The 22128-nt window shown below is 49.3% G+C and overlaps 1 protein-coding gene across 9 annotated transcripts in view; it reads left to right on the top strand.

Annotated features, from left to right (window-relative positions):
- The window catches only part of RBFOX3 (RNA binding fox-1 homolog 3), a 435991-nt gene that overhangs the window by 288792 nt on the left and 125071 nt on the right, over positions 1-22128 (top strand). For all 9 annotated transcript variants that reach the window (XM_040244731.1, XM_040244733.1, XM_040244727.1 and 6 more), the window contains exon 4: positions 16936-16975. The gene's annotated coding sequence lies outside the window, so the exon portion shown is untranslated. The remainder of the gene's footprint in view (positions 1-16935; positions 16976-22128) is intronic.

Below are 22128 nucleotides of genomic sequence, written 5' to 3'. Positions count from 1 at the left end.
CAGGTATGGATGTGAGAGTTGGACTATAAAGAAAGCTGAGCACTGAAGAATTGATGCTTTTGAACTGTGCTGTTGGAGAAGACTCTTGAGAGTTCCTTGGACTGCAAGGAGATCCAACCAGTCCACCCTAAAGGAAATCAGTCCTGGGTGTTCATTGGAAGGACTGATGTTGAAGCTGAAACTCCAACATTTTGGCCACCTGATGCAAAGAGCTGACTCATTTGAAAAGACCCTGATGTTGGGAAAGATTGAAGGCAGTAGGAGAAGGGGACGACAGAGGATGAAATTGTTAGATGGCATCACTGACTCAATGGACATGAGTTTGGGTAAACTCTGGGAGTTGGTGATGGACAGGGAGGGCTGGCGTGCTGTGGTTCATGGGGTCGCAAAGAGTTGGACACGACTGTGTGACTGAACTGTATTGAACTGACGTTATGGTCCTTTGTCAGTAAAGTAATGTCTCTGCCTTTTAATATGCTGTCTATGCTGGTCATAGCTTTTCTTCCAAGGAGCAAGCGTCTTTTAGTTTCATGGCTGCAGTCACCATCTGCAGTGACTTTGGAGCCCAAGAAAATAAAGTTTCTGATTCCACTGTTTCCCCATCTATTTGCCATGAAGTGATGGGACCGAATGCCATGATCTTAGTTTTCTGAATGTTGAGTTTTAAGTCAACTTTTTCACTCTCTTCTTTCACTTTCATCAAGAGGCTCTTTAGTTCCTCCTCACTTTCTGCCATAAAGGTGGTGTCATCTGCATATCTGAGGTTATTGATATTTCTCCTAGCAATCTTGATTCCAGCTTGTGCTTCATCCAGCTTAGTATTTCGCATGATGTGCTCTGCATACAAGTTAAATAAGCAGGGTGACAACATACAGCCTGATGTACTCCTTCACCAATTTGGAACCAGTCCGTTGTTCCATGTCCGGTTCTAATGGTTACTTCTTGACCAGCATACAGATTTCTCAGGAGGCAGGTCAGGTGGTCTGGTTTTTCCACCTCTTTAAAAATTTTCCACAGTTTGTTGTAATCCACACAGTCAAAGGCTTTTGCATAGTCAATGAAGCAGAAGTAGATGTTCTTCTGGAATTCTCTTGCTTTGTCTATGATCCAACAGATGTTGGCAATTTGATCTCTGGTTCCTCTGCCTTTTCTAAAACCAGCTTGAACATCTGGAAGTTCTTGGTTCATGTACTGGTGAAGCCTGGCTTGGAGAATTTTGAGCATTACTTTGCTAGCATGTGAGATGAGTGCAATTGTGCAGTAGTTTGGACATTCTTTGGCATTGCCTTTCTTTGGGATTGGAATGAAAACTGACCTTTTTCAGTCCTGTGGCCACTACTAAGAAGTGATAGTTTAGGAGCCAGATAAGCAACATGTTACATAGAGGTAGACAGAAGTAGATGATGCCAGAAGCATTCTGGAAGCCAAATTGGCAGAATCGATGATGGACATGATGTGAAAATGGGAGGGCCAGGGTGGCCCCCAGGTGACCTGCTCACTTGGCTGGGGGATAGTTCCATTTACGGAAATGGATCTGCTGAGATAGGACCAGGAGTCTTGATCATGTTGGGTTGGAGGAGAAAGAGGCTGGTTGAGTTGGCCTGACCCTCAGGACTTCAGCTGCAGGTGCCAAGTCCAGCATCCCTGGGATGCAGGTGGTGACTGCAGTTAGAGTGGTGATGGAGAAGCTCAGGGAAAAAGTAAAGGGTAAGAAGAGAAAGGGGAGGATTGAGCCCTGGGGTACCCACTAGAAGAGGCTGGAACTGCAAGGGGGATGGAGAAGGGAAGGCTGGAGTCACAGGAGGAGGACCAGGAGCATGTGGGGCCAGCCCAGGAGGCCTGAGGGTCTGCTCAACAAGCTGCCATTCTGCTGAGAGACCAAGAAGGACAAGGCTGACAAAGACCATGCGATAAATCAGTTGAGGAAGAGTTTATGGCTGGAGGAAAAGGAACAGGTCTTTGCAGGCACAGGCAAGCATATCATGGACCTAGAGGACTCTCCTCTTGACCTGAGATAGATATGTGGTTGGGAGCCACGGGGGAGGCAGGGGTGAAAAGGTGGGTTGGCACCAGGTGTGAGCAGCCTCGGGCACCAGGTGAAGAGGTCTGAAACTTCCCCAAGCCTGCAGGCTGCTGTCAGCTATGTGACAGGGTCAGGTTTGCAGTGAAGCAGACCCATCTGGACACACGTTGGGGCCAGACTCCTGGAGGGGCTCCAGGTCCGGAGCAAGTTCAGAGGCTGCAGAGAGTTCTGGGGAGAGAAGGGGCCCTTTGCCAGGTGGTGAGGAACAAACAGGTACAAAGGTGCTGAGGAGGGAGAACAGATAGAAGCCAGGAGCACAATTTGGGGAGGATGAGGGAGGGCACAACTGAGGATGCCCAGAAGTTCTGAGTCTGGGACACTGGATCAGCATCATTGGCTGAACTAGGAGGTGCGGGGGAAGGGGACTTTCTTGGTCTTGTATCTTTAGTTTGCTTGTCTCCTAGCATAGGTAACCAGGCGGCAGTATCTGGAAGGGACCAGGGGATGCTGGACTGGACACCTGGAAGTAGGAGTTCTTGCAAGACAGATGGGGGATGGAGCCAGGGCACAGAGAAGATGGTCCAGGCATGTGTCACTGGGAAGAGAGGTGCAAATGAGAGGGAAGCCTGGAGAACCGCTAAAGAGGCTGAGTGGGCAGTTAGAGAGCAGGGAGAGCCCGGGAGAGGAGTGTCTGTCCAAGAAGCCTTGTGGGAAACCCTTCCTGTGTGTATGTCACTTCAGTCATGTCCAACTCTGGGACCCCATGGACTGTAGCCCGCCAGGTTCCTCTGTCCATGGGGATTCTCTACGCAAGTATACTGGAGTGGGTTGCCATGCCCTCCTCCAGGGGATCTTCCCAACCCAGGGATCGAACCCTGGTCTCCTGCATTGCAGGTGGATTCTTTACCAGCTGAAATACCCAGAAAGCCAACTCTACTCCCTTGTTTCTACAAATCAGATGTCCTCCAAGCACGGCAGGGTTTGGGAGCCTCACCCAACATGCATATCCATGGAAGCAAACATGCATTCAGCACTGAACAACCACTGACTTCCCGTGATGGCTTGTCCACCGCATCTCAAGATCTGCTAGTTGAGCAGTCCTCATAAAGGCCTTCTCCTACAGTGAAAGTCATTTTTGTTATTACTACTTAAAAGTCTTGACCAGTAGCCTCAGGACCTTAGGAATGTGCGCATGAACGCACTCACAAATGACTGTGTTCTCTGTGCATCTCAGGAAAGGCTCTCAGTGTGGCAGAAGACAGAGGCTGCTGCCTCTTGTGAAGTCACCAAGTCGTGTCTGAGTCTTTTGCAACCCCGTGGACTGTAGCCCACCAGGCTCCTCTGTCCATGGGATTTTCTAGGCAAGAGTACTGGAGTGGGCTGCATTTCCTTCTCCAGGGGATCTTTCTGACACAAGGATCAAACCCACATCTCCTGGTTGTCAGGCAGATTCTTTACCACTAAGCCACCAGGGAAGCCCCAAGACAGAGGCTATCTATTACTAAATAGACCCAACTGCCCATACAGGCCCAATCCACGAATTAGCTGCTTGTCACTGAAGGTCAGTTGCAGGCAGATGCTCGCCGGGACATGGGTCTGATAGAAGTTCAGGTTCACTTTTTACTTCTGAGGCTGATTCCAAGAGAAGACTGAAATTGGTAAAATGGGCAGAGATGTGTTAAGCCCAAAAGGTAATTGCTGAGCAGTGATAGTCCTTTTGAGGCGGTTCTGGCAAACAGCAATCAAGCCGGGCTGGCAGCCTCTAAGCTGCATCAAGCAGTGAGTCTTCCCTCACCCTCAGGGGAGTACTTTGGTGTCACCCTTTAAAACCTGAGGCTGGCGGGTGCTAAGAGGACCCAAGATTTGCTTGAATCAGGTGAGATGGGGGCACAAAGAAGCAAAAGTGACTGTCATGCGAGGAGACGATGTTATGCTATGCTATGCTAAGTCACTTCAGTCGTGTCCAACTCTGTGCAACCCCACAGACAGCAGCCCACCAGGCTCCCCCGTCCCTGGGATTCTCCAGGCAAGAATACTGGAGTGGGTTACCATTTCCTTCTCCAATGCATGAAAGTGAAAAGTGAAAGTGAAGTCGCTCAGTGGTATCCGACTCTTAGCAACCTCATGGACTGCAGTCTACCAGGCTCCTCTGTCCATGGGATTTTCCAGGCAATAGGGCTGGAGTAGGGTGCCATTGTCCCCTAGAAACACAGGAGGCATGCCATGTAGGGCCACATGGCATAGCACCAGGATGGATCAGAAGGCAGAGGTAATGGGAATATGTGGGCAAGAGCCTCAGTTGTGGTTTCCAAGGGAACAGATAGGTGTGACAGGGTGAGCAGGATCAGGATGGGCTGGTTGAGTCATTTCAGTGGGTTCCAGGCAGACAGGCTATCCGATACCTGGCCCTGAGGTGGTTAGGGCCGGTGGACAGTGGCCTGGAGAGTGAGAGCCCGGTAGAGGACTTAGGGGTGTGGGCTCTGAGTTGGCTGGGTTGTACATGAAAGATGGGCATGGGGTGTTGTCTGCCGTCTCTAGGAATTAGCCAGCCATGGGAGGGGCAGTCCCTCCAAGGTTGGCAGTGCCCCAGCATCGAAGTGTCAAGATACAGAAAACGAGAGATGTGGTTATGCAGCAGGATTGCAGTAGGGCCGCCTGGGACATGCTGAAGAGAAGGAGGGGGTGCAGAGTGGGCTCTGACTTTGCTCACAGCTCAGTGGCGCCCCTGCCCCCAACCCGCAGCCCCAGCACATGTGCGTGACTTTAAAGACCTAAGCCCTCCTTGGCCAGCAGCACTCCAGCGGGCGGTGGTGGGCTGTGCCCAGAGTCCCAGGCTTCACGGCCCGTCCAGCAGTGGTTTGCTGGGCTTGGTGGTTTAGAGGTCTCGGGAGTCCTTTGTCAGATACAGGAAGGGGAAGGGCTGTGATGCTGCTGACCCAGGGGCGGGGACCTTGCCATGGCCACGCTGGCAGGAAGATCCTCCTTGGCCTTCAGGTGGCAGGTCCCAGCTCAGACATAGGACCTGGCCAGCAGGGGGGTCCTCCTGCCAAAGACGGGGCAGTGGGCACAGTTTCCCAGGGGGCCTGGCCAGCCCTCAGAGCTCCGAGACTGGAGACGAAACTCTGCAGGTTGGACCTTGCTGCTTACTGAGGCCAGACTCTGAACACTCTGCATATCAACACCCATCACTCCCCTCCAGCCTCGTTTCCCAAAGAAAGTGACAGGGACGCCTCTGCCACCCGGGACCCCCAGCCACTGTAGGCGCACCAGCTTCCTTGCCTGTGTCCAAGGACAAAGGCACCCACCTATCAGCTTGTGGGGTGATTTGTGATGAGTTTGTGCAGAGGGCTCCCTAGCCCACGAACACAGTGCAGACTCATGACCTCATCACAGGGGTGAAATCCTCCCCGGTAGTGGTCCAGGTGTCATGCTGAAGCCTGTTCTCCTTTATTCCTTGCAAAGGCACCAGAAGGGCAGCACTGTTGCCTCCCCACTTTACAGACGAGTAAACTGAGGCACTCAGAGGCACTCGCCAAAGATTTCACCACCATCTCAGGTGGGACTGAATGGTGGATTAACTTCTGACATAAGCAGCCAGCACAACCAAGGTCTTCCCTCCCCTTTGGGGAGCAGGAAAAAGCTGCAGACACCCCATCCCAGGTGGCTCAGTTGTAAAGAACCCACCTGCCAATGCAGGAGACTCAAGACACACAGGTTCGATCCCTTGGTTGGGAAGATCCCCTGGAGAAGGAAATGGCAACCCACTCTAGTATTCTTGCCTGAAGAATCCCATGGACAGAGGAGCCTGGTGAGCTACAGTCCATGGGGTCGCAAAGAGTAAGACACAACTGAGCAACTGAGCACACACCTCATCCCAAGATTTTTCCTAAAATGGGCATCTCTGCCTGGGTTTTCTCTATTTCTTCAAGCGATTATCTAGTTGTTGTGTCAACATCAAACAGTCTGGTTCTGTTCTCTGCACATCTTCCTGGTGGCATTTACAGAGATGCTAGTGGAGGAGGATGGGGCTAGCTGCACTTCCCACCTTGAAACTGGGACACAGCCTGGACCCCACCTGGCTACCATGGTCTGTACAGACAGCTGCCCTGCTGCCCATCTCCCAGCCCTCTCAGCTGAGTCTCTACTTTTATTTTGTAAGTAGGTTGATCGAGATAGATTTCTGAAAATCTTAGAGGAATGAACAGGTTGGTTTCTTAGGGGATTTGCTCAGGAAATGAGATTTTGCCTGTCTCCCAAAGGAGAAAGGATATGTCTAAATTATTGATAGAGAAACATGCTCATCTAAGAAGCTAGTATAGCAGACTGTCTGTGTGCTGATTGGCGCTGTCTGTCCTGTGTATTAACTCAACTCCTCTGCCCTCTCCATCACCCTCCCCACCCCCGACCCATGCTGCTCAGGGCACTTGTGGTCAGCATCCCACCCACTGCTTCTGCAGAGGGGCCCTGTCCTCCGGCTAAGGAGAGGCAGTAAGTACATCGTCAGGTTTCCACGGAGCACCTACAAGGAGACACATCCCCACTGTGATTTTGAACACTGCCCTGGCTGACTGTGCTCAGAGGCCTCTGGCTTTTAAAGAAACATAAGGGACCAGAGCCAAGTGGAGACTGGGACGGCCGCCCAGACTTGGCCATCACTGAGCTCCATTTCAGCCGAGTGTTGGAGAGAACGTGGCAGCCCCTAGCTCCCTGGGGAATGGCTCAGAGGGGGCCCTCTACCTTCATTAGAAAGAACGGCCTCCTCAGCGTAATCAGAACCCAGCATCAGAACCCGGTAATCAGAACCCTGTAATCAGAACCCGGTGGAAGTGACCAGGAAACCAGGCAGTCAAAGGTGTCCTCGGCCCCACGGTCGAGCTGTACACATCCGTGCCCCTCCCGCCTGGATTCGTTCCATATTTGTTGAGTGAATGAATGAACAGAGTTGAAGACAGCAGAGCTGTAAAGCTGAGTGCTCTTCAGAGGGTGCAGAAGCTGGTGTGGCATCAAGGACAGCTTGGAGAATGCACAATGGCAATCGCTCTTAGCTGGTATCCCCATTGTGTCCCATAGATGGGTTTGCATCCATTTTTAAAACCACACTAAATAAAATGGAAATGTGTCAATAGGTAGAAGTCAAGAAACAGAGGGTAAAAAAAATGTGTCAAAGAACAGAAAAAGAGAAATAGAACAGAAAAAGCTGCCTGTGGGGCTTTGAAATACAACTGGCAATGTTGAGCCACATTTTTTTCTGAACTTGCTAACAGCGAAAGAAAAGAGGAAAATATGGCTGATACTATGATTCTCGCTGTTTTTAAAAGTGGCTCAACATGCTGATCGACAGATGAATGAACAAAATGTGGTCTATCCATATAATGGAATATTAGTCAGCCTTTAAAAGGTATAAAATTCTGACACCTGCTACCATATGGAGAAACTATAAGGACACTGCACTCGGTGAGATGAATCCGTCCCAGGAGGGCAAATGCTGTGTGATTCCACTCATTTGAGGTCCCTGAAGAAGTCACATGCACAGAGACAGAAAGTAGGATGGAAGTTTTCTGGAGCTGGGGGAGGGGCTGGAGAGTTAATGGGGACAGAGTTTCAGTTTAGGAGGATGAAGAAAGTCTGCAGATGGACAGTGGTGATGATAGTACAATGGGGTGAGCATATTTCCCTCTGAGTAGTACACCTAAAAATGGGCTAAAAGGGTAAAAAAAAAAAATTGTTGCACATATTTTACCACAATGAAAAAGTCAAAAAAAAATCAAAAAACCTCAAACAAATTAAAAAGTGGATTCGAAGTACCCCTCAAGGGAACGATGGTTTTCCTGGAGTCTTTCAGTCTGAAAGCTGTTTCTCGGGATCCGATTGCAGACACCAGCCTACTGGGCATGTAGCATCTGGCTCCTTGGACCATGGCCTCCCCTCTAGCTGGCATTAGAAAGAACAGCTCTTGGAGGGGTGAGCATTGGAGAGTGGGCGTGGTCAGAATGACATCACAGAGGGCCAGTGAGCAGGAGGAAAAGTGCTGCTGGGGTCTGGATTCAGGCTGCACAGGCCAGGATGAGACGGGTACAGCAAGGGTGGGGGCAAACGTCTAGATCATTCTAAGATGTTTGGAGGAGGTCAGCAGATTAGCGCCCTGGAGCTGTCGTAACACATTTCCGCAAACTATAGGGCTTACAACTCCTAGAATTCTTCTCTCACAGTCCTGGAGGCCAGAAGCCTGAAATAAAGCTGTCAGCAGGTCCACCATCTCTCTGAAGGCCCTAGGAGCGGGTCCTTCCTGCCTCTTCCAGCTTCTGGAAGCTCAGGCTCGGCTTGGCCTGTGGCCACATCACTCCAGGTCCTGCCTCTAGTCACATGGCCTCTCTGAGCCTGTGTCTGCTCCTTTTCTGGTTCTTATAGGGACACTCTCATTGGACTTAAGACCTACTAATCCAGGATGCTCTCATCTCCACCCTTAACTAGCTGAATCTGCAAAGACCCTCTCTCCCATTCTGAGGTTTCAAAGGGACACGCATTTCTGAGGGTACCATTCTACCCAGTACAGCTGGCATCTTATCTTGTCCATGGGCTGATGGCCAGGTGGGTTCTATGGAACCCAACGATGGGCTCTGGGCAATAGGGGCTATGTGTTAGAAAGCTCTTCAGGGAGGAGAAACCACACCCTCCACCCCTGCCTTTCCTCTCTGACTCTGTTCTTGAATGGTTTCCATGTCCACAGTGGGGTCTCTGGTCCCTCCTTCACTGCCCCGCCCCCCGCCCACCATCTGCTGTCTGCTTGGTGGCACTGGACTTTCTGTTCCTTCAAGCCATGTCCACCTTGAGAAAATTGCCCCCCGGCCAGCCCCAGTGCAGGAGGGTAACACGCAGTAGTGCTGCTGGACAGCTCAAATGCTGGCAATGCTGCTGGGCCTTTGACCAGTGGGCTCCCTTGGGTCCCAGATCCATGCTGAGTTCAGCTAACATGGGGTCCTCCCCTCTAGCTGCCTGCTGGCCTCATCCTACCAGAGCCTCCTATACTACAGGAGTGACTGACAGCTTCCAGGGCTGCTGGCAAAGGCCAGGGTAGCTCAGGGGCCATGAGGCTGGGCCAGGCGGGGATCCAGAAGCTCCGGAGTTTGCAAAGTCCAACACAGCCAGGAGAGCCAGCTGGTCACAGAAGGGCAGAGAGGGATGGCCAGGGAGTCACAAGCAGACAGAAGAGTTTGGCAGCCATTGGGCACCAAAGCCACAGGCATCTCGAGGCCAGTGGACCCACAGTGGGTGACTGGACTTTCCCCACCTTCTGCTAATGCTTGCAGTGGGTGACTGGACTTTCCCCACCTTCTGCTAATGCTTGCAGTGGGTGACTGGACTTTCCCCACCTTCTGCTAATGCTCGAACTCAGTAGATGTCAGCTGTGCAGTTACTGCTGCAAGGCCCATGAGGCCACCCTGCAGGCAGAGAGCTAGATGGTCTTGCCTGCTCCCTGCCCCCTGGAGCAGCACTAAAGGCCTTGGAGGAACTTGAAGGGGGGACTCTGGCTAAGGTAGGTCCCTCAGCCCTGCCTGGTCTTCTTAGGAGAGGGGTCTGGCCTGTTCCCAGAACAGAGTAAGCTCCTTCCTGCCCAGCCGCTCTGAGGGGCCCATAAGGGGGTGGCTCCCCCTGGTGTGCTATGTTCTGTGTGCTCAGAATCCCAGACAACCTTGCATCCACTCTGATGACCAGAACCTGCTAGAACACCCCAGACTCCCTTGCAGTGCCTCGGGGTCTCTGAGCCATGAGCCTGCAGCCCTCCTCTCCCCTCCCCAGCCCTTCCCTCCACTCCCCTCCCCTCCTTCCCTCTACCCTCACCTCCTCTCTTGTTCTCTCCTCTTCTCTCCAGAGGTGAATTTCTTTTCATAAAGAGAAAAAAAACAACCTTTACATTGAGGTAGCTCTGGCGTTGTGATGACCATCATCAGAAGTCGTGTTTAAGCCACCCACGGTTAATTTTTTATTTATAAAATTGCACCATTCACCTCCAATTCCCCTTAGAGAGAGAGCACAATATGGGCTATTTAATAAAATCCAAAGTAATACAACAGGAGTGGCAGTGGACAGGCAGTGTTTTTAATGCTTTCTCAGTACAGTCCACCTGGCCTTGCCCCTCCTCAGAAGGTTGAGGTGAGGGGCGGGCCCCAGGCTCGCTGAGCAGGGACTCTAACAAGCAGCGTGACCAGTGCAGGCAAGGGGCCCCCAAGATCCTTCCTGGGCTGGCGACTGCACTGCAGCAGCTTGTACAATGCCAGATAAATCCGCTCTGATCATAAACAAGAGGCCAGCACCAGCGCTGCACATTTGGGAAGACACAGAGAGAAAAAAGCAAAGGAAAGCATGGATGCTGGGGAGCTGTGTGCCATGGACTAAACATTTGTGTCCCCCGGCCCTGCCCCTAATTTGCAGGTTGATGCCTTAACCCTCGCTGTGATAGTGTGCAGAGGTGGAGTTTTTGGGAGGTGATTAGGGTGGGATGAGGTCAGGAGGGTGGGGTCCCAGGATGGAATTACTGCCGTCATTAGTGTCTTTCTCATCAGAAGCAGCACAACTCTCTCCCCATCCATGCAAGGACACAGCAGGAAGGCAGCCGACTGCAAGTGGGGAAGCAGGCCCTCACCAGACCCCAACCACACTGGCACCGATTTGCAGACTTCCAGCCTCCAGAACTGTTTAAGCACCCCCAAAGCTGCAGTATTTTATTATGCAGCCCAAGCTGACTCAGACACCCAAGCTTCCTCTTTCAGAAATGGGTCTCTGCTGTCACCAGCAGCTTCCTCATTGCCTTCAGCATCAACAAGCTCTTCTTCTCTCAAACACCCCCGCCAGGACAGGCCGTCTTCTCTTTGTCCCAGAACGCAGGCATCTGTGGCCAACTCGGTTATTCTTACCGGGCGAGCTAAGAACACAGGTGTCCAGTATGATGGACTCTATAAACCCTCTCCCCCACTAAACGTACAGGAGGGTGTGGTGAGGTAGCTGGGACTTAAAGTGAAAAGGACCTGGATAATCATTTGAGCATCCTTTTTCTTATCTGGAAATTAGGGATAATAATGCCTAACTCGTGGGCTGATATGAGGCTTGACATGTATAATCAGTGTCTGGCACAAGATAAATGCTTGATAAATAAGAGCCAGGATGACTCCTGGTAAACTGACTTTAGCAAATAATTGAAGTTGCAATCAGCCATAATGACGCGTTCTGCTCTTGCCATACCATTCTCCTCCTGCCCCACAGTCAAGAGACGTGGCACCTGGCTGGGGCGGGAGTGAAGCAGTCCAGGGTGCGCCACGGGAGAGTCACCTGCAAGAGGGTCTGGACCACAGCGGAAGGGAATCTTTCCCGGCAGGTTGTATTGCGTGACGCACACTAACAATGGGTTTAAAACAAGCTTTTATTGAAGTATAGTTGGTTTACAGTGTTGTATTAATTTCTGCTGTACAGCAAAGCGACTCAGTTATGCATGTATTTCTTTTTCATATATTTTTTCATTCTGGTTTGTCATAGGATATTGACTCTAGTTCCTTGTGCTATATCAGTTCAGTTCAGTTCAGTCGCTCAGTCGTGTCTGACTCTTTGTGACCCCATGAATCGCAGCATGCCAGGCCTCCCTGTCGATCACCATCTCCCAGAGTTCACTCAGACTCACGTCCATCGAGTCCGTGATGCCATCCAGCCATCTCATCTTCGGTCGTCCCCTTCTCCTCCTGCCCCCAATCCCTCCCAGCATCAGAGTCTTTTCCAATGAGTCAACTCTTCGCATGAGGTGTCCGAAGTACTGGAGCTTCAGCTTTAGATTGTTTTTGCTTTGGCTCCATCCCTTCATTCTTTCTGGAGTTATTTCTCCACTCATCTCCAGTAGCATATTGGGCACCTAATGACCTGCAGAGTTCCTCTTTTGGTATCCTATCATTTTGCCTTTTCATACTGTTCATGGGGTTCTCAAGGCAAGAATACTAAAGTAGCTTGCCATTCCCTTCTCCAGGGGACCACATTCTGTCAGGCCTCTCCACTATGACCTGCCCATCTTAGGTTGTCCCGTAGGCATGGCTTGGTTTCACTGAGTTAGACAAGGCTGTGGTCCTAGTGTGATAAGATTGACTAGTTTTCTGTGAGTATGGTTTCAGTGTGTCTGCCCTCTGATGCCCTCTTGCTGTGCTATACAGTAGGACTTTATTATTTATCCATCCTAGATATTCTAGTTTGCATCTGCTAATCCCAAGCTCCCAATCCTTCCCTCCTCCACCCTCACCCACTTGGCAACTACAAGTCTGTTCTCTTTGTCCGTGAATCTGTTTCATGGGTGTGTTCATTTGTATCATATTTTAAATTCCACATGTAAGTGATATTATATGGTATTTGTCTTCCTTTGTCTGACTTACTTCACTTAATATGGTAATCTCTAGGTCCATGCACATTACTGCAAACGGCATTACTTCACTCCTTTTTATGGGTGAGTAACGTTCCAGTGTGTGTGTGTGTGTGTGTGTGTGCCACATCCTCTTTATCCACCTGTTGATGGACATTTAATTTGTTACCATGCCTTTGCTATTGCAAATAGGACTGTTATGAACATAGGGGTGCAGGACATGTATTCTTTTCATCCCAAAGGTGATACAAGTAAATTAATTTCTTAAAAAATCCACTGCTTTATGGACAGAAGAGAACACAGGTTAAAGGGAATGACCTCTGTCGTTTGAATGGAGTCAAATAAAGACAGACACTAATGCTGTTAAGGAGAACTGTAGGGAAAAGCCCAAGAGGAACTCGGCACCGGAGGGGGGCGGGGGTGAGGGTGGCAAGTTAACCGTGAACTAACGGAATCTGGGGTGAAGGAGAACGGAGCGGGGAGACCGTGAGGAATGGTCCCCATGGGGGTGAGTGTCCCTTTATGATGGGATCCCCAGGAGTAAACCACTCTAGAAGGACCCAGGCCTGCTTCTTAAAATGGTCCTGTGGTCATGATGCCTCATGGCAGACACTTGCCTGCTGGTTCCTTCATTCCCTCCTTCCCCGAACACCCACTGTCTCCAGCTCTCTGTATTGGCCCTGTGCCAGGCTCTGGGGCCTCTGGGATATGGCTTCTGTGGGGTGGGGGTTGGCTCACAGCCTAGTGAGTTGGCGCCACATGGAGGGGACTTCCTGGCCCGTCAAACAGAGAGAGCAGCTCGGCTCTGTGTAACTCCTTGCCATCAAGGAAGTCCACAGTTTGTAGCTCAGCAGACTTCACGCAGAAGCTGTAGCAGTGCAGGCTGGGCTGGGTGGAGACCCCCTGAGCTTGGTAAATGCATCTTACTCTGTTTAGATTTTGCTAAAGAGTCTTTCCAGGGCTGTGCTTGGGAACTTCAGCGCCCCTGGTCTAATGAGCTGTGCTTCTCCACGAACCTGATCATGGTGGCAAAAATCTCCATAATTGATTATCCCGCTGGGTGGCTGAGAGCAGTGTTTGCTAACTGTGAGGCTGGGAGTCAGCCCCATGGTTCCTGACCCACCAGCACTCCCACGGGTGGATGTTGTCAGCAAGGCCCGTGAAGCAGGGTCAGCCCCAGGCTCCTCCCTCCCTCCTGTCCCAGATGGGGTGGTGGGACAGGTGAGTGAGGTGAGAGAGTAAAGGGTAGGAGATGCTGGGGTGTGGAAGAGGGAAGGAGAAGCCAGTGTTCGTCTCAGAAAGCAAGGCAAGCCCCATCGGAGTCAGCCCATCCCTGGCTGCTCACTCCAGGAGGGCAGCTGGGCCACAGCGGGGATGGGTCTGCATGGGGCCCACTTCCTTTCCTTCCAGGTAGCAATAACCTCCAGGGAGGCACAGGGAAAACTTTCATTACCTTGGAAATTCTGTACCTGGACAGAGTTCCGTGGTGAGCAGGAGGCTCAGCCTGAAGCACTAGGAGAACAGGCTGGACCCTCGTGTGAGGCATCAGACTCACCAGGGCCTCCCAACTGTCCCTCTGGTTCTGGGTCTTTTAAAGTACAGAGGAAATGGACATGGGCCCCTGCCTCTGAGTCTTCTGACATGGACTGAATCAGTGTAACCCCTGGATTCAAGTGGCATGAAAGGGTTAGTTGCTCACTCATGTCTGACTCTTTGCGACGCCATGGACTGTCGCCCACCAGGCTCCTCTGTCCTTGGGATTCTCCAGGCAAGAATACTGGAATGAGTAGCCATTCCCTTCTCCAGGGGATCTTCCCGACCCAGGGATCGACCCTGGTTCTCCTGTACTGCAGGCAGATTCTTCACCGTCTGAGCCATAGGGAAGCCCCTCAAATGGCGTAGGTATCAGATATCTCTCTTTGGCCAAATGAGGCCCCTGGTAACCATGGGAAACACTGGGCTTCCCTTGTGGCTCAGCTGGTAAAGAATCTGCCTGCAGTGCGGGAGACCTGGGTTTGATCCCTGGATTGGGAAGATCCCCTGGAGAAGGGAAAGGCTACCGACTCCAGTATTCTGGCCTGGAGAATTCCATGGACTGTATAGTTCATGGAATATGTGCAAAGAGTATGCAAAGAGTCAGACATGACAGCGACTTTCACTTTCAAGGAGTGATTCAGGACCTTAGGACCAGTGAAGGCTGGTGGGGTGAGGGTGCGGCTGCCTTGCCAACCTTGATCCAGGCCAATGTCCCCAGAGATTGGGAATTCCAGGCCAGCAGATTCCCTGGCGCCTAGAGGAAATCTGTGGGGTGGACACAGTGGATAAAGGAGGATGGTCATGGAAGTTGTTTGGATAGAGGAGAGACTAGGGCAGGGAGGGAGGAAGTGCCCCATCTCACATCCTGGACCAGCCTACATTCTCCTGCCCTGCAGCCACCTGCCCAGCAGAGCAGACTCCTCCTATCCGACTCCCACAGGCTTGGCCCAGACCCGTGCTCCAGCCAGTGCATATGTCTGCTCACTGGGGCTGGATGGATTGAATTAAATGGAACTAAATTGAATTGAACTGGAAGGAAAACTCACTTCAAGGGAAAAAAAAAGAAAAGAGTCAACAATAAGAAAATCCCCCAAATCAACTGAAGGCAGCGGTTGATGCAAGTTGATTGATTCAATCCGTCTCATTTTGTAATGATGCCTTCATTCGACAGTGCCTTCCAATCTCATCCAGTCACTTTGTGAGCTGCGCGTGGACATGTACCAGAATAGCCGCTTTTGCCGGTTGGCTGGGGGTGGGAGGGATGCCAGTCAACAAACAGTGGCTGTTAGGGGGGCCACATCCGTGATGGCCTCTTCGTTTGTGGTTCAAGTTCAGCCACACTTTGGCCCACAGCTGTCCCTGCTGTGGCTGGTATCTGTGTGTGTGGGGACGAGGGGTGGGTGGGAGCAGGTTTCCCATGAAATAGTGCCTTGTGGTTTGCACAAACTTAACATGTGCCAAGCGAATTCTGTGCATTAAATGTTCCCCTTCCACTTTTAATTCTTATTCCCTGCAGAGAAGGGTGCCTCTTTCCATGTGTGGAAGTGCAGCACAATGGAAACCTGCTGGGGAAATCCAGTTGCCCCAGTTACTGATGGTGCAGTTGCTTAACCGAAGCGCACCTCAGTTTTTTCATCTGAAAAATGGGGGTGGTAAGAATGGTGCCTGCAGCTAGCTGGCACATAAAATGTGCAGAATAAGTGATAGCAGCTCCCTGTTCTTCCTGGTGATTTCTTTTTTCTTTTCTTTTTCATCTTTTTTAACACCATTCCTGGTGATATTGATGATGGTAATGACAGTGATTTTCTACATTGTAAGAAAGAGGCCCAGTTGACTACCTTTTGATTCTGAAAGCTTTTCAGTTGTTTTTAACGTGTTTATGTTAAGGTGTTTTTTTTTTTCTTTAAAGTACACACACAGTGGGGATAGGGGGATGCGGAGTGACTTCTTAATGGTTATGTGGTTTCCTTTCAGAGTGATGAAAAAGTTCTAGAACCAGATATGGTGTGTACAACAATGTGAATGTAGTTAATACCACTGAACTGTACACTTTAAAATGGTTAAAATGGTAAAATGCTACGTGTATTTTATCACATAGGTGTGCAAGATATGTACATATACAATTCTGAAACATTACTAAAATCAATAAGGAAAATTTAAGTCCAGAGAAAACACACATGCACCCTCGTTTCTAATCTCCAAAGTGCCTGATGAGGAAAGGGCGGGATCAGGAGTCCAGACACACGTGTGCAGCCCCCAGGCCCTCAGGAATCAGCTTTGCAGCTCTGGGCAAGTCCCTTTATCTCTCGCATCCCAGGTTCCTGGATTATAAAAGGAACTAATACCTGGCCCCTGCCACTCTGCCACCAACTCCAAGCTGCTCCTGCCGATGGAAGCTCCTGGAAGCAGCGCCTAATTCCAAACAACACACAACGGTGGCTTCTGAAATCATGTGTTTGCTGGGATTTAGAATTGTCTTACTTCTCTTTAAGCAACAGCAGCAGCCCATCCACTTTTCCTCGTTTTCCCCTTTGACTGCTATTAAAATAGATTGGCAGGCCGTGACTCCACACAGAGAGACGCCTGGGGAGGCGGGGAGCCACAATTCACAAAGCCCCCTTTGAAGGTAACCTCAAAGGGGTGGGGAAGAAGAGTCTGGGGAAAAGGGAAGAAAGAGAGAAAACACGAAGGAATGCCCCAGAGTTGCAGGGAAACATGAGTTTGGAAAATCCGGATGGCAGGCCCGAGGTGTTCTGTATCCCTTTGTCTTTGCCTGTTAAATCAAATGCCGACTCCCAGCCCCGCCGGCGCACAGACAGCCTCGAGAATTTAACCTGGGCAGGTTTCCTTGGCCTCCCAGGGAGATAATGCCTCCTTTTCCAGACTTGACTAGTCAATGGGCAAATCGCAGCTAGCAACCAGATGTATGATGGCGACATTGATTCTAATTCTCTCCCCTTTCTTTCTCTCTTTTTCTTTTTCTTAGAGAGCCCACAGTGCCTCGGGAAAAATTGGCTGAATAAAAGGTAGAAAGACTTTCTCTTTTTTCCCCCTGAATAGTTTTTGACAGATATGCGCATGTTGAACATCTTGGGAGCTGCTGACAGTGGATGCTGGGGGCTCTGAGTTTCCTATTTGCTCAAAGGAGGGGTTTGGTGGGGTCGAAGTGGGGGTGGCTTATTTAGCTCTCTTCCCATGATGGGCCAGCCCAAAATATACTGGGAAGGCAGGCCTGGCGAGCCAGGAGGGACATGAGAGGACAGGAGTTTGTTTAAAGGCGACACTGCCTAGCAGCTCCGCGTGGCCGGGGAAGCTGCGCTGGTTCCTTGTTGGTCCCTTCCCTTCGCCTCCCCTTCTCCTACCCCAGGTACTCGGTGCCCAGGTGTGCACCCCCAGACTGCATGGTCTTCAGAACCGAGGGCAGCTCGGGCTCACTGGTCCAGGGTGTCCAACTCCCTTCTGTGGCCTGGTCTCGGGGAAGGGGCTCAGTTCCCAAAGCCAACCCCCATGGTGGAAGGGTGGGGAGCAGAGGGCACTGGACATTTCTGACCTGAGCCCTGGGTCCTTGTGTCCTGCCCACCTCAGGTGCTCTTCTTTGTAGATTCACTTGCAGATTTTTGCTTTGGGGGAGGGGGGTAATTTATTATAAAGATAATGTGTATTTGTTGTGAACAAAATTAGAACATGCAGGTGCGCCATGTACTTGTCATCCCGGGTCCCAGGGGGCTTCTCCTTGCAGGCTCCTGGGTCTTGGGGTGCAGGGGCCCAAAAATGGCCAAGCCGGTCCACTGGGCGGAAACAGAAGTAAAGCTGTTGGTTGGGAGGAGTCTGAGGCCTTCCCAAGCCAAACACTGGAAATTTAGTGTTGTTTTTTCCCCAAGCCCACGCTTGGCTCATCATGAACCAAATGCAGCTTGACCTGTCCAGGGAGTGTGTCCCGGAAGCCATTCACCGGAGGCCACAGGAGCTGTGTGGGGAGGACAGGGTGGGCCCTGTTCACTAGTTTTCCATCAGGGGTCCTCTTTGTGTGTCCCTGGGTCATGCGTGACAGAGTTTACCCCCAGAACTTTCCTGGCGCCCCTTTAATCTCTTCCTCTCACCTCTTCCCAGTCCCGGGGAGTGACTGTCCTGGCTCTGTGAGTGCCCGATGCGTTTCTCCATGGGAGGGGACAGAGAAAGTGGAGTCAGCCTTGCTCTCACTCTCTCACCAGAGTATTGTAACCACAGAGAAGGCAGCTTCACATGGCAGCCTTCTTGCCAGGCCGTCTTTATAAAATTGAGTCTCATTGTGTGGGCGAGCATACAAACCAGTCTTCAGGTAAATTCATCTGTGAGACAGAGAGTCCATTTGCACTCTATGGATGATGTAGTGATCAGCTGGCTGTGATTTTTGCACTTAGTATTTTACTCAGCTTTGTCAAAGTACAATGCATACACAATCAACTAGGTGTTTTTACAGTGTACAGTTTTATGTTTTGACATGTTTCTACCCATGACATCATCGCTACAGTCAAGACACCAAACACTTCCATCACCCCCAGAGCTTTCCTGGTGCCCCTTTAATCTCTTCCTCTCACCTCTTCCCAGTCCCCTTTTCCTAGGCAAGCACGTATCTGCCTTCTGTTGCTATAAGATGATCTGTTTTCCCTAGCACTTTATATGAATAGAATCGTGTCTTATGTCCTTTCTTTTTCGGTTTGGCCTCTTTCACCTGGCGCCAGTGTGTTGACATTCATCCAGGTGGTGATATGCATTCACAGTTCACCATTTTTATTGCTGAGTAGTATTCCATGTTATGAAAGCACCATGGTTTGTTTATCCATTTAGTCCTTGAAGGAGATTTGAGATGTTTCCAGTCTGGGGCTATTACAAATAAAGCTGCTAGGAGCATTCATGACCAAATCTTTGTATAGGCACCAGCTTGCTTTTCTCTGGGGTAAAATACCAGGAGTGAAATGACTAGATCCTATGGGAAGTGCATGTTTACCTTTTTAAGTAAATGCCAAACTCTCTTCCAAAGACGGCTGCACCATTTCATAGTCCCACCAGCCGTGTATGAGGATCACAGTTTTATATGCTCAGCAACACTTGGTGTTACCAGTCTTTATCATTTAGGCCATTCTAACAGGTGTGGAATGGTCTTTGGGTGTGGTTCCCGTTGCGTTGCCCTGATGACGAATGATGTTGAACACCTCTCATGTGATTATTTGACACCTACATCTCCTTTGGTAGAGTGCCCGTTCAAATCTTTGCCTATATTTTTATTGGGTGGTTTGTTTTCTTATGTTTAATTGGAAGATAAGATGTTGTGTTGGTTTCTGCAGTACAACAACACGAATCAGCCATAAGCAAACATATATCCCCTCCCTCTTGAACCTTCCTCCCACCCCTCTAGGTTGTCACAGAGCACCCGGCTGAGCTCCCTGTGTTATAATGGCAAGCTCCCACCGTCTATTTTACACACAGTAATATGTATGTTTCAGTGCTACTCTCTCAACAGAGATGCAAATATAGAAAACAGACTTGTGGTTTGTTTTCTTATTGTTGAGTTTTGGGAGTTCTGAATATAAGTCCTTTATTGGACACCTGCTTTGTAATTATTTTTCTTCTCACTGGTCTGACTTTTCATTCTCTCTATAGTGTCCTCTTGAAGAGCAGACTTTTTCATTTGGATGGAGCCTAGTTTAGCAATGTGTTCTTCATAGATCATGCTGTATCTAAGATTTATTTAGCATGACCCAAAGTCACCAAGATTTTTTCCTATACTTTCTTCTAGACATTTTACAGGTTTTAGATATTCCATTAGGTCTGTGATTTAACTTGAGTTCATTTTTGTGTGTAGTGGAAGGTGGAGTGAAATCCATTTTTCTGCATATGGAGAGCCAGTGGATTCCTTATTGTTGTTGCTGTTGTTTAGTCTCGTTAGTTAAGTCCAGCTCTTTTGCAATCCCATGGACTGTAGCCTGGTAGCCTCCTGTATCCATGGAATTTCCTAGGCAAGAATACTGGAGTGGGTTGCCATTTCCTCCTCCAGGGATCTCGTCAACCCAGGGACAGAACCCGCGTCTCCTGCGTTGGTAGGTGGATTCTTTACCAATGAGCCACCAGGGAAGCGCAGAATTCCATATTACTTATTTTAAAAACTATCCTTTATCTATTGAATTGTCTTCTCAGTTTGAAAAGAAATTAGTTGTCATATATGTGTGGGTCCATTTCTGGACTTAGTTGCATTGACCTGTTTGTCTACCTGAATGCTATACCATACTACCATGATTATTGTCGCTTTATATTAAGTCTGGAAATCAGGTAATGTTGGCCCTCCAACTTTGATTAGCTATTCTCGGTCCCTTACGTTTAGAATCAGCACGTGAATTGTTTTTTAATACCAGCTGGGAATTTGAATGGGATTACATTGAATCTATAGATCAACTTGGAGGATCATTGAATCTTAATATTATCTCCTGACTCTTAAACAAGGTATGTCTCCCCAGTTAGTTGGGGCTTCTTTCTCTGATCTAAGGTTTGTGGTTCAGTGTATGGGTTTTATATGTATCTTGTCAGATTTACCCCTAGGTATCGCATTTTTTTTTTGTTGTTATTTTAAATGTATTTTTTCTTTCAATTTCTGATTGTTGCTAGTGTAGAAAAATAAAATTATGTTTTTTGATAGCAATCATGTATCCTGAAACCTTGCGAAACTCACCAGTTCTAGTAGCTTTTGTAGATTCAATCAGATCTTCTACGTATGTGATCATGCTGTCTGTGAAGAAAGACAGTTTTGCTTCCACCTTTCCAATCTGGAGACCTTTTATGTCTTTTCCTTGCCTTGTCTCACTGGCTAGAACCTCTGGTAGCACACTCAACAGAAGTGGTGAAAACACCCATTCTTGTTTTATACCTTGTATTAGAAAGATAGTAAGCCTCTCACTGTTAAGTACGATGTTATCTGTAGGTTTTTCATAGGGTTCTTTCTATTTCTTGTTGTTGTTCAGCCGTGTCCAACTCTTTGTGACCCCATGGACGGCAGCACACCAGGCTTCCCTGTCCTTCACCATCTCCTGGAGTTTGCTCACCCAGTTCCCTTCTACTGCTAGTTCGTTGGAAAATTGCATGGTTTTTTGTTTGTTTGTTTGTTAGAAACTGATGTTGACTTTTGTTAAATTCTTTTCCTGTGTCTATTGAAATTATCATATGTCTTTCCATTTTTAGTTTGCTAAAAAAACAGCTTTAAAAACCTTAGTCCAACATAGGCTTAAGTCTATCATCTCATTTTTTTTCTGTTTTTTAAATTTGTTCTTTATTCTCTTTTCCATCTTTTTTTTTTTTGTTTTCTTTTGGATTGAGTATGTTTTTCATCATTATTCCATTTTATCTCCATTCATGACTTATTAGCTTTACCTCTTATTTTGTTATTTTGATGGTTGTTCTGTTTCCTCTAATCCTTTCAGATGGTTCTTCCCTCAAATGCATGTGCTGATTAGGACTCAGCTGAATACTCAGTGGGAACCTTCTAGACTTCTCCAGGGTACCCACCCTGTCCAGCTCTCCTTTCTGCTACCAAGTCTTGCAGCTCCAGTCAACTTGGTCTCCCCAGCTCTCAGTTCTGTCTCAACTCAGGGATGACCCCAGGCTCTAGCTGGGATCCCTGCACTTTGGCCTGAAACCTCTCTGGATGGAAAGCTATGAGAGCTCCCCTCTCTGGGTTTCCCACCTCTCAGAGACAGATCATTGTCCTTCATCATCTGGTGTCCAATGTCTTGAAAACCATTCTTGCCTCAAGGCACCAGAGGGGGAGGAGGGAGAGCTCCTGAGAAGGGAGTGGGCTGTCCAGGCACCACGGACCTGAGAGTGAGGGGTCTGAGTAGAGGGACAAATACCGTTGTCCTATTTTCCTTGAGGACGGCCCACCCCACCCCAATTAAGATGAATCTGCAACATCAAGAACTTAGATCTTAGAAGACTGTTACAAAGGGCTCTTCACAGAATCTCTTCTTAAGAAATTTCTGATTGTAAAGAATAAGTAGGGAGGGGGAGGATAATACTGCCAAGCCTTTCTAAACCTCAGTGATGGGGAGGTCAGAAAGCCCCCCGGGGGTGAGGAAATCAGAAACCGCGCCCCCGGGGTGGGGAGGTCAGAAACCCCTCAATGGTGAGGCAAAAGGGAACTCAGAGCCCCCCA

Source organism: Oryx dammah, unplaced genomic scaffold (genome assembly GCF_014754425.2).
Source record: "Oryx dammah isolate SB20612 unplaced genomic scaffold, SCBI_Odam_1.1 HiC_scaffold_8, whole genome shotgun sequence".
NCBI lineage: Eukaryota > Metazoa > Chordata > Mammalia > Artiodactyla > Bovidae > Oryx > Oryx dammah.
This window is presented reverse-complemented; position numbering and strand designations above follow the sequence as displayed.